The sequence below is a fragment of the Fistularia commersonii genome, chromosome 30 (assembly GCF_037954325.1).
Source record: "Fistularia commersonii isolate RoL2024-O1a breed Wild chromosome 30, RoL_Fcom_v1.0, whole genome shotgun sequence".
Taxonomy (NCBI): Eukaryota; Metazoa; Chordata; class Actinopteri; order Syngnathiformes; family Fistulariidae; genus Fistularia; species Fistularia commersonii.
Window position 1 is genome coordinate 1,762,211 of NC_141313.1, and position 10,181 is coordinate 1,772,391.

Here is a 10,181-nt window from a genome sequence, read left to right on the forward strand (position 1 = left end):
TATATTGACTCCCTTCTACTTCAGGAACATCGGCTCCCTTTATCCCTTCTGTTCTCCAGTTTGGTTCGTTCATCGACCAAACCAACGCCATTTCAGAGGCATTTCTTCGATTCGTGAATTTTGTTCGTAAACCCGTTTCTTCGGGAAGCAGTTTGCTCGTAAACCGATGTGCCGCTTTCCACCTGGTGGCCATTTTCCACGACAGTTCCGGCACAAATCATCCTCAGGTTTTTTTAAATTTTTTTTTAAGGAGCTGAACTGAAACTACAACGTGACATCATCAGACTGCCGGCTTCTGATTGGCCAGAGAATGTCATCACTGAGTGTGGCACTCAACACAAGAGCGTAACGTGATTTTTTTTCCATTTTTTTATCTGACAGTGGCTATTGTCTAGAGATGGCTACTGATTTGAGGCACTCAGTAGCCATCAGTAGTGTACCGTAAAAACATAACATCATCAAACAATCGAAAAAAGACACCGTTCGAGTTGTAAGAAACCCGAAAACGCGACAGTAACGGCTGACATGAGGGTTTTCACAGACCATGCTCCCATTAGCATTGGGGTTTATGGGACTAGCACATTAAAAAGAAGAAAAATAAGTATTTGTATTACGGTTTTCTCTAATTTATAAAAGCTTATAGTTGAAATGTCTCCAGTTTGGTTATATATCTTTCTGCTGCATTTTAACCTTTCTTTCTCCTTATTTTTTTCCCCCAGAAGAGAATTTCTGCTTGGCATACTATTAGCATCCGCACAGGTTTTGTCGCGTAAATGGTTAAATGGTTACTTTTCAATGTGAAACTGAGATGGTGACGTCAAACACTGGGATTTTTGGAGTCGGAGACGGCAGCAAGACATTTTTTTTTCGCAAACGGAGATGCTGACGTTAGCATCCTGGTTAGGTTTTACTGTTAGTGACTTTCTTCCAATTAGTTCTGGTTTATCACACAGCAGGGTTTCAGACAAATTATAGATTTTCTATAAAGACAGTTGGGTTACGGATCTCGTGCTTTGGTTTCCAAGCCGAGCAGATCCCAAAATATGCATCTGCTAAGTGTCAACTTCCATTTTCAAACCTTAATTCTAGATTTACGGGCAAAGATTAACTAAAGAGAACTAGATTGGGGTTCACGAGTTAAACAGACAGAATCCAGACTTTTCTAGATAACGTGCTAAAGTACGACTTCTGTCTGTGGGCTTTTTACAGCTGGGATATTGATCAGATGGGAACGGAAATGAGAGGGCCCACACGAAAAAAGGATGTCTGCCTTGAGGATAAACAAACAGACGGCACCAAAGCAACAAGACGCTAATGTCATCAATTTTCGACTTGGATCGAAAACCCGTGAATCGCTCAAACTATCAAGACTTGGACGGATGACTGTGTATTTGTGCGTCCATGAGTATTGTGTGACGGTGAACGAAAACAGCTTTAAGTCTGTGGAGGTTCTCAGTCATCCGGGTCATGGAGAATTCTTGTAGAAAAGAACCTCAAGTGAAGAAATTCACGTCTAGAAGATTTGGACACGATAGCTTTAACTCAATACTTACAGCTGAGGCGGAGAGGGGGTATGTTGTCGTCACGAGGCGGCAGGGGTCGGGTCCAAAGAGGCAGGGGGAATGGAGAAGAGAACATTGACGATTAGAATCGATATTGCGAAATGGATCAGTCTAAACGTTCTAACGAGCGGGTTTCTCCAACGTTTTCCATGTTTTCACGCTCTCGTATGTTAGCATTTCCTTGCTTAAATCTTCACATTGTGCGATGGAAGCTTGACAAATGGCAGAAAGTAGAAATAAACCATCTCCTGAAAGATGTATTGGGAGTGTCCAAACCACGAGCCTTCAGGCGAGGACTGACTGCACGCCGTCAATGACGAGACAAGATCCTGCTTTTGGCGCTGGATGCAGATTGTCAACATGGAAAGTGAAGATACAGATGGGTTTTTTTTGGATTCCATCATGCAGCCAAGATGAAATGACCGTGTAGGTGCAATTTCACTTCACTGGTCCAAAAACAATCATTATTTCAGTGACTTAAAATCATGTCATTGCTGAAAAATAAGTCAAAGTCAGCTTTATTGTGCGTATCTCTGCATGTGCTGGCCATACAGAGGAATCGAGAAGATGTTTCTCACAATCCCACGGTGACGCTGCATTAACAAAATAATAATAGTAGAGTGCTAACCAGCAGTAAAGTGCAGTTACATTAAACTATGAGGTATGAATACTACGAATAAATATACTGCTCAAAAAAATAAAGGGAACACTTGAACAACACAATGTAACTCCAAGTCAATCCCACTTCTGCGAAATCATAGTGTCCACTCAGGAAGCAACACAGATTCATTTTGACTTGTTTTAAGGACATTACATCAAAGTTGGATCAGCCTGGAGTTTGTTTTTACACTTTAATGTTGAGTGTGATTCCTAATCCAGACCTCCATGGGTTGATACAATTGATTTCCATTGATCATTTTTGTGTGATTTTGTTGTCAGCACATTCAACTGTGTAAAGAGCAAAGTATTTCATAAGAATATTTCATTCATTTAGATCTAGGATGTGTTTTTTAAGTGTTCCCTTTATTTTTTTGAGCAGTGTATATTTGTGGAGCATTTTCATCAAATGAGAAGAGATATGAGTGGCACACAAATGAAATTAAATGTGAAACGATTAGAAATCCATTCTTCTATCTATTGGTATAACCTCCTGCTTTTGCGGAGGAACCCGGAGAACTCTGAATCAGGGACCTTCTTGCTGTGCTATTTTTGTTTGATGGAGTTCCCAGATTTAGTTTTTACACCAAAAAGAAAAAAAAAAAAAAAAGTGCCGTGCCTCTGAGAAGATGGAGAAACACTCAAGCGTGTTTCCTGTTTATTCTGCTTTAACAACGCGATCGCTGTTAATTATCACGGTAACGGTGAACAAACAACCAACCGCTGTCTAGGAACAGGACGACGTGGACAAACAGAAAAAGCTCTCGGTAACAAACACAGATCGTGAAGTATCTTATTCCCGTGCAGGCCAATCCTTCTCCTGTCACACAGTTCAAAGTAGGACCACACATACTATGGACAAACTAGGAATCCACTGGCTTCCATCCCAGGTCTCCTGTTTCCTGTGAGGAGACAGCTGATGAACAGCAGACGTGTCAAACATTTAGCCTCAAGCTGCACTTGGGTTTCCATCGACACTTTCCGCACACATCTTTCACCGGGACGTGAAAAGCGGGAAGGCTACCTGAAAATTAACTTTTTCCCCCCCCCCGAAAGAAAATTCCACTTAAAGGAGTCGGGTGCGCTTTTGAAATGTTTATGAATTAATGAAGTGGAGTTTTGACGGACAACTGACGTGGAATTTCTAAAAAAGGGTGAGGCCGGTAGTTTTACACACATAGCTGATGAATATTGCCTGGTCGTCCCCCTGTTTTGACCACGTTCCATTCTATTTAAGTTCTTGAGAGAAATGGAAAAGAGTCAGGAGTCAAATTCCTGTGTGTGTTCACATACTTGGCCAATAACGCCGCTGGGCCATCCCTTGCTTATTTGCAGATGGGATCTTCTCACTACTGTACAGCCCATAAAATGAACACTAATAAATAATAATAAAATAAATAAAATAGTTAAAAAAATAAACAATAATAGTGATAAATAATAATAAACTAAATAATTACAAATAAACAATAATAAATAAGTGAGCGTACTGTGCTTCAAACATATAAAATGATGATAACTATAAATACAGGAGTGCCTCCAAAAATTAGAATATTGTGATAAAGTTCTTTATCTTCTGTAATGCAATTAAAAAACAAAAATTACTTTTTCATGATTTTCTAATATTTTGAGTTTTCTTAAGATGTAAATAATCAGCAATATTAAAATAATAAAAGTCTTGCAATATTTCAGTTGATTTGTAATGAATCCAGAATGTAGGACATTTTTGTTTTGTTTTTGAACTTCATCACAATATTCTAATTTTCCGAGACAGTCCAGTAGACTAATTGAAATGTGATATTTCAGCGCATTGATTATTATTTGTGATTTGATTGAAATCGCTTTAGCGGCGCGGCGTCGGGTTCAGTCATTTTCAGCTGCCAGTCATCTTCGTCGCCAGTCTCTCAGTAAGAATGTGAACTTTGCCAGCGTTCACTTCCTGTCAAAAGCGGTCCAGATACCGTCTCCACAGACAAGATCGGGGTTACAAAGGAAGAAAAAAAAAAAAAAAAAAAAGGTAGCGCCTGTTTGACGGCATTAAGCCTCCATCTGTGTTTTAATCTCCAGACGGTGTTACCGACAGATTAAACCCGTGCGTGAGCGCAGAGTCCTCGCCGGGCTCGGCTGTTTGCTGGAACACCGCAGGAAACGGTGCGGCGAGGCTGCAGGAAGCTGGGGTTAAAAGGACCAGAAGCAGAGGCTGCGGCCTTCAGCATGAGAACGCCGATCCCCGACAAACTCCTTCCCACGACCTCGGGAGAGCCAGACATAGTTTGTGAATCACCCCGAACTCTTTTCCCTCTCTCTGCTCTGCTAATAGCAGATGGCTCCCATCAGATTTGATTTCTCCGCTTTACAACAGGACAGATATAAACTTTAAGAGGCGATTTTCTACGAGAAGTTTAAGATAAGTCTTTTTTTTTTTTTTTGCATTCGAGTATAATCTAAACCAAATGTTTTTCGTGTAATTCGATGCAGAGTTTCTGGTCTTTATGACAAATATTTTAGATATCCAAGCCTGAACCGGGATGACCTCGGGGACGATTTGCTGGCAGCTCCGCATTTTATTTCACGTCGGACGGCCACAAACAATTATCGAAGAATGTGTGATTTCCATCTGCGACCACTTCGACATACTTTATATGATAAATTCCCAATTTTGGTAAAACTGACGAAAAGACTCGATACCACAGATTTTGTTTGGTTGTTTTTTTGGACCTTTACTAATTTCAATGTGACCTTTTACACAAGATAGCGATAACACGTCTAGAAAACCGGCCACGCATAGCATTTATTCCCTCCTGAATAAAGAATCTTCTGCTGCCTGGGAGACACCAGCTCACAGCAGATGGGTGGAGACCAGTTTGGGATGGAGCTGTGGTTTTGGCTTGGATTCATTCCCCCAGCTCTGCGCTCACAATCCCATCTCCTCGACTTAAATCGCATCACCTTATGTGGCGGATTCACCAGATTGCATGGGATTACGGCTCCTGCGGAGGAAATGCGCCGAGTCTCCACAGGTGGACCTCTCACTTAGGCGTGTCGTACGGGAGTTCCTCCACCACCTGAGATGTCCTGTGGTTCCAGCCTAAATACATCATGTCACTTGTTTAGCAGCAACAGGTGTGGAGGTGAAGCGCATCTGAGAACATCAGGATGTGCCTGATGAGGGCACCATGAAGGGTTGGCGTCGGTTGGAAAAGTGATGCCATGTGTTTAAACCCTGATGGTTTGTAACTTCATCTGGTCTGCGACCAAACGAGTGTATCCTCAAATTAAGAAAGTAAGAGGCCGTCCCGCCACAGGAACTTTCCGCAGAACTCTGTGTTTCCGCCACAAGAACCAAGTTGTAAAGATAATTGTAATTGCCCCCCCCCCCCCCGCCTCCCTCAAAGAAAATGTTTTGCTCGGAAAGGAGTACAAAGCAGAAGAAAGGGTGTGGATCTTTGTGGGCGGGGCCAGCGTGACTGAAATCTTCTGATTGGTCAGGATTCTCAGGCGTTTTATTTCACCAAAAGTCTGCGGCCACGGGCCGACTGTTTCTGATTAATCTATGTAGACGCTTTTCACGAGATTTGAAAGCATAAGCTTAACAGACTCTTAAGACCTTCATGGGTCATTTTCACATTTTATATTTTGATAAATAAACTAGTAAAAATGTAGGCAGGCAAAATGTCAAATGACATAAATCCTTGTTAAGTTATGAAATAAATAAAACTATTGCACGAGTGCAAGTTGTGCTGTTTTTAAAGCTGTGGTTTTTGCTAATTCTCCTGTTAATTAAGTCTATATTAATAACTTCTGAATCTCTCGTTAATTTACGTCATTTAAAAAACCTGGAAAGGGCTCCGAGTAAAATTGCCTGAAATTCACAAAGAGAATTTTATCTTAAATGGACATACATATCAAGCTAATTCATCCAAAACACCAAGTGGAGGCTGCTGTGGCAGACAAAGATAGGCCAGCAATCAGGTCACATTGATCCCATTTAATGATCTACTTTAGTAAAAACTGAGAGGAAATAAAGATTGAATTTAATGCCTCTAATTGGGAGTTAAATCCCGATGACTCGCTGATTGAGTCTGTAAAATAAAACAGCAGTAATTCTTGTTTCACAAGAGGAGCCACCTCTCGTCATATGTGCGTTTTTCCTCAGAAGCTCTCAGAAAAACATGCATGAAACTAGATGGACACTCAGTAAAGTCATGATTTTTCTTCAGACAATTCTATGCAATGTGTTTTTCCCCCTGCAGAATTCTCTAAGACATACGTCTCCTGCATTCATAACAACATGTGTGATTGGGTAGAAAGAACACATCTTTGACCAAAAACAAAGTCTTCACTCATTTGGGAGATACAAATTTTGCTAATTAACAACTTGAGTTCTTTAATAAAAAAAATAAAAAAAGTCAACATTTAGAACAATAAAATAAAGGTAGTTAACAACCTTTAAAGTATGGCAATTATTTGTTCAACCTAAAAGCCTGGAAGTATGTAAATATTTAAAATTGCAAGGCATTAACTAAACAGTACATATACACATATTACCTGCAGGAAATTAGCTTAAAATTTTTGAATATTACTGAAGACCTAAAAGAAAACAATGTCCTGGATTGATTATATGGTGCGGGACTGTAACATTACCAGTTTTAACACCGAATATCAAAGTATTAACTACTGTAAATAAATATGTCAGGATTTTTTAGGAGTTAAAGAAGTGGCCTGTGCTGTGTAAATATAATGAAAAAGCTGGAAATAGCATGAAGGAAAAAGTGCAAAATATTGCTGATATGCGAGCGCACAAGTGACCCGCACAGTGTGACGGCCTCCTCGCCGTTTGTCCCAGCGCCAGGCCATCTGACCAGCCGGCTGCGCTGCATCAGTGACACTATGCCGGCGACTACACACTCACACCGGGTCGCTTGGCTCGGACTGCGAGACGCAACACTCCTTTTATAGCCTGAAACTCCCCAAAAGAGAAAAGCAATACCCTCTGGGTCCGGGCTGCCCTCGAGGATATTGTGCCAGGGATTAACCTGCAGAAGCTGGAGGTAGCAAGAAATGAAGCTGAAGTTTCAGGCCCAAAACTGGGTCTGCACAACCAAATATTTTGAAACTATCTCATCACGACTGATTCGTTTCAATCCGATCGTTCCATCAATTCCCACTTGCAGCATTTTTTTTTTTTTTTTTTGTGGACACCGGGCCAATCTCAACAGGGCAGCAGGGCGGCTTTCAGACAACGGCTGATTAAATTGCCACGAGAACAAGAGTATCATGTGGACGTTCAAAAGATGACGCAGGAAAATGGGAGAACATGCATTTGTCTCGGGAAATTTTAGGACGGTTAAAAACAGTTTTTTTTAATGAAATACACATATGTCCTGCTACGTGATGGGTTTTGTTTGAAGACATGAATCGTTCTTCTATTAATCTGAGGAGACACTCAGTTCATGTAAATATTATAATTTAGCCGAATATCAAAACAGAAACGTCCTCTGAGTTCTACGTTTTCATGTCATCCCTCGCTGATCAGTTATGACAAATTGTTCTGCGCTGAATCCTGAGAAGATTTATGGATGTCGTGAGAAAGGATATAAAGGTAGTTGGTATGAGAGAGGACGATCCAGAGAAGGTTGATTCCTGAAGGGAAAAGCCGAAAGAAGAAGAAGAAGACCGCTAAATCCTGGAATCCAGGCACAAGGAATCCACGGGGCATCAATGCCCACCATGTTTGGTAAACAAGTGCAAAGTAATTCAGGTCAGCCTCTCGAACACATTAACATCAATACTATGAGAGGAAGGGGAGAGGAGACAGAGAAGCTCAGAGGTTAGAACATCCAGGCAGAAGGTCTGGAGAAGGACTAAAAAGAAGATGCATGAATGTAGAGAAAGAGGACATGAAGATAGTTGGTGTGAGAACAGTGTCAGATGGAGAATGGTTTGCTGTGGCGAGGAGGAGGTGTCTTTCATTTCAGGTGTTTCAGACTGATCTGTATTTCTCAAACATGACCCAACCTGAATTAGGCACCAATACAGGAAGTCCATACGGAAAGTCGTGACAAAAACACGACAAAAAATAAAACAAACACGACAAGAAGAAGAAGACAACACCGGAAGTGTCATGCTAACAGCACAGGAGTTTGTCATAAACCACACCAGATCGAAGAATGTGGTTTAGTTTCAGAATAGTTTCCAAATCAAGTTGTGTTCTCACACACACACACACACACACACACACACACACACACACACACACACACACACACACACACACACACACACACACACACACACACACACACACACACACACACGCCCCCGACTTTACCGCCCACGGTGTTGAAACTAACTTTGAATCTTACTTTGAGATGACACCGCTCGGTGGGCGGCGGAGCCGGGCTGAGTTGAGAGTTAACTCGTAAACAGCCAGCCGAAGTTAACGACCGACGGTTAACTAAAACCCGAAAGTGTTTGCGAGGGAATTAAAAACCCAACTAACTAGTTGTAGAGGTTTACTCGCGGTGGGGAATGTTAGTCGGTGTTCTCCTCGGCTAGGCTAATGTCCAGAGCGGAGTGAGGAGGAGGAGGAGGGGGAGCGAACACGGCAAATTAAACCATATTAAATGTTTTAAAAAGTTAAAAACGGACACCCGTGTGAGTCGAAAACACCTGGAAACTCACCCATAATGTCACCGGTCCCTTGGGTTTCAGCGAGCGGCCCCTCTGCGGCGGACATTCCCCCGAAAACTCGCTGCCGAACTGGGTGAAGTAGTAGAGCAGTAGTAGTTGATGTACCCGCTGTGCTCGTACGCACATTGTTTTACGTAACGGCGTGTGAATGACGCGATTGCGGCTGCGCAAAGTGCGTACGCTTTTTGCGGAACAGCGAGGTATCGCGAGAGTTGTGCGGAAATCACAGCCGCGAGATGCCGATCATAATATTTTAACGCATATGGGTCTGCAGTTAAACTGTAATTATTTTTGTAAATATAATTTATTTTATCTTTCTCTCGCCATACCGTGATGAAGGAATAATATGGGATATTAACTCACTCAACAGTGCCATCCAGAGGGGATATATGTTAATTACAATTCTTTATTTCCAGCTCTTAGGTGAAGCTGAAAGGTAAATGACCTCATACTTCTATTTTCAGATGATAAATGTAACTAATTTTAAGTAAATCTTCTTATTTCATTTTTTTAAATTCATCATCGCAAAGCTTACATTTCCATGTTTTGGGACAAATAACCCATTACCTTATCTTGAAATCATATTCATAATTTATAAAACACCCACTTTACTGGATATATTGAATTGTTGCTATTTTTGTTTGTTTATTTTTTCCTCAATTATGATTGCAATAATACCACTTCCTTACTATCTCACTCATTCACACATGTCATGTCCTCATTCTGCTATCTATTTTATCCTTATTGTTGTCATTCCATTCACATCCTGTTGATCTATTTTTATCCTTGTTGTTATCTTCGTCCTTTTAATAGTGTCTTCTATTTATATTTATATTTAAGTTAATATTTATTGTTATTGTTACGCTGCTGTGACGAATGAATTTCCCCAATAGGGATAAATTAACTATCATCTTTTAATGAATAAATGGATGGAATAGGGCATGAAAGATAAGGAATGCACAGCTGGTGTTTGGGAATGGGGGGCAAAAAAGGTAGGGGGATAAATTCAATCATTTAAAAAAATGTTTGTATGTTAAATGTATGTTATATTTATGTTAAAAATATTTACATCTCAGCAACAGGATAATCGTGCGTTGCATTTACTTTGCTGTCGTCTAGTGGAATATTTGGATACTGCAAGTCAGAAAACCAGCTTTACAGTTTAAATTAATCGTGTGTGTGTGTGTGTGTGTGTGTGTGTGTGTGTGTGGTATGCAAAAATTTTCAGTATATATTGTGTGATTCTGTTATCTATTAAAGCAACTTGTATGT

At 40.8% G+C, this 10,181-nt stretch overlaps 1 protein-coding gene across 1 annotated transcript in view; it reads right to left on the reverse strand.

The window, feature by feature from the left end:
* septin7a (septin 7a) overlaps positions 1 to 9,025 on the reverse strand; it is a 42,552-nt gene extending 33,527 nt beyond the window's left edge. Inside the window, exon 1 of the mRNA XM_086178112.1 lies at positions 8,901 to 9,025. The gene's annotated coding sequence lies outside the window, so the exon portion shown is untranslated. The remainder of the gene's footprint in view (positions 1 to 8,900) is intronic.
* Positions 9,026 to 10,181: the final 1,156 nt, after the last annotated feature.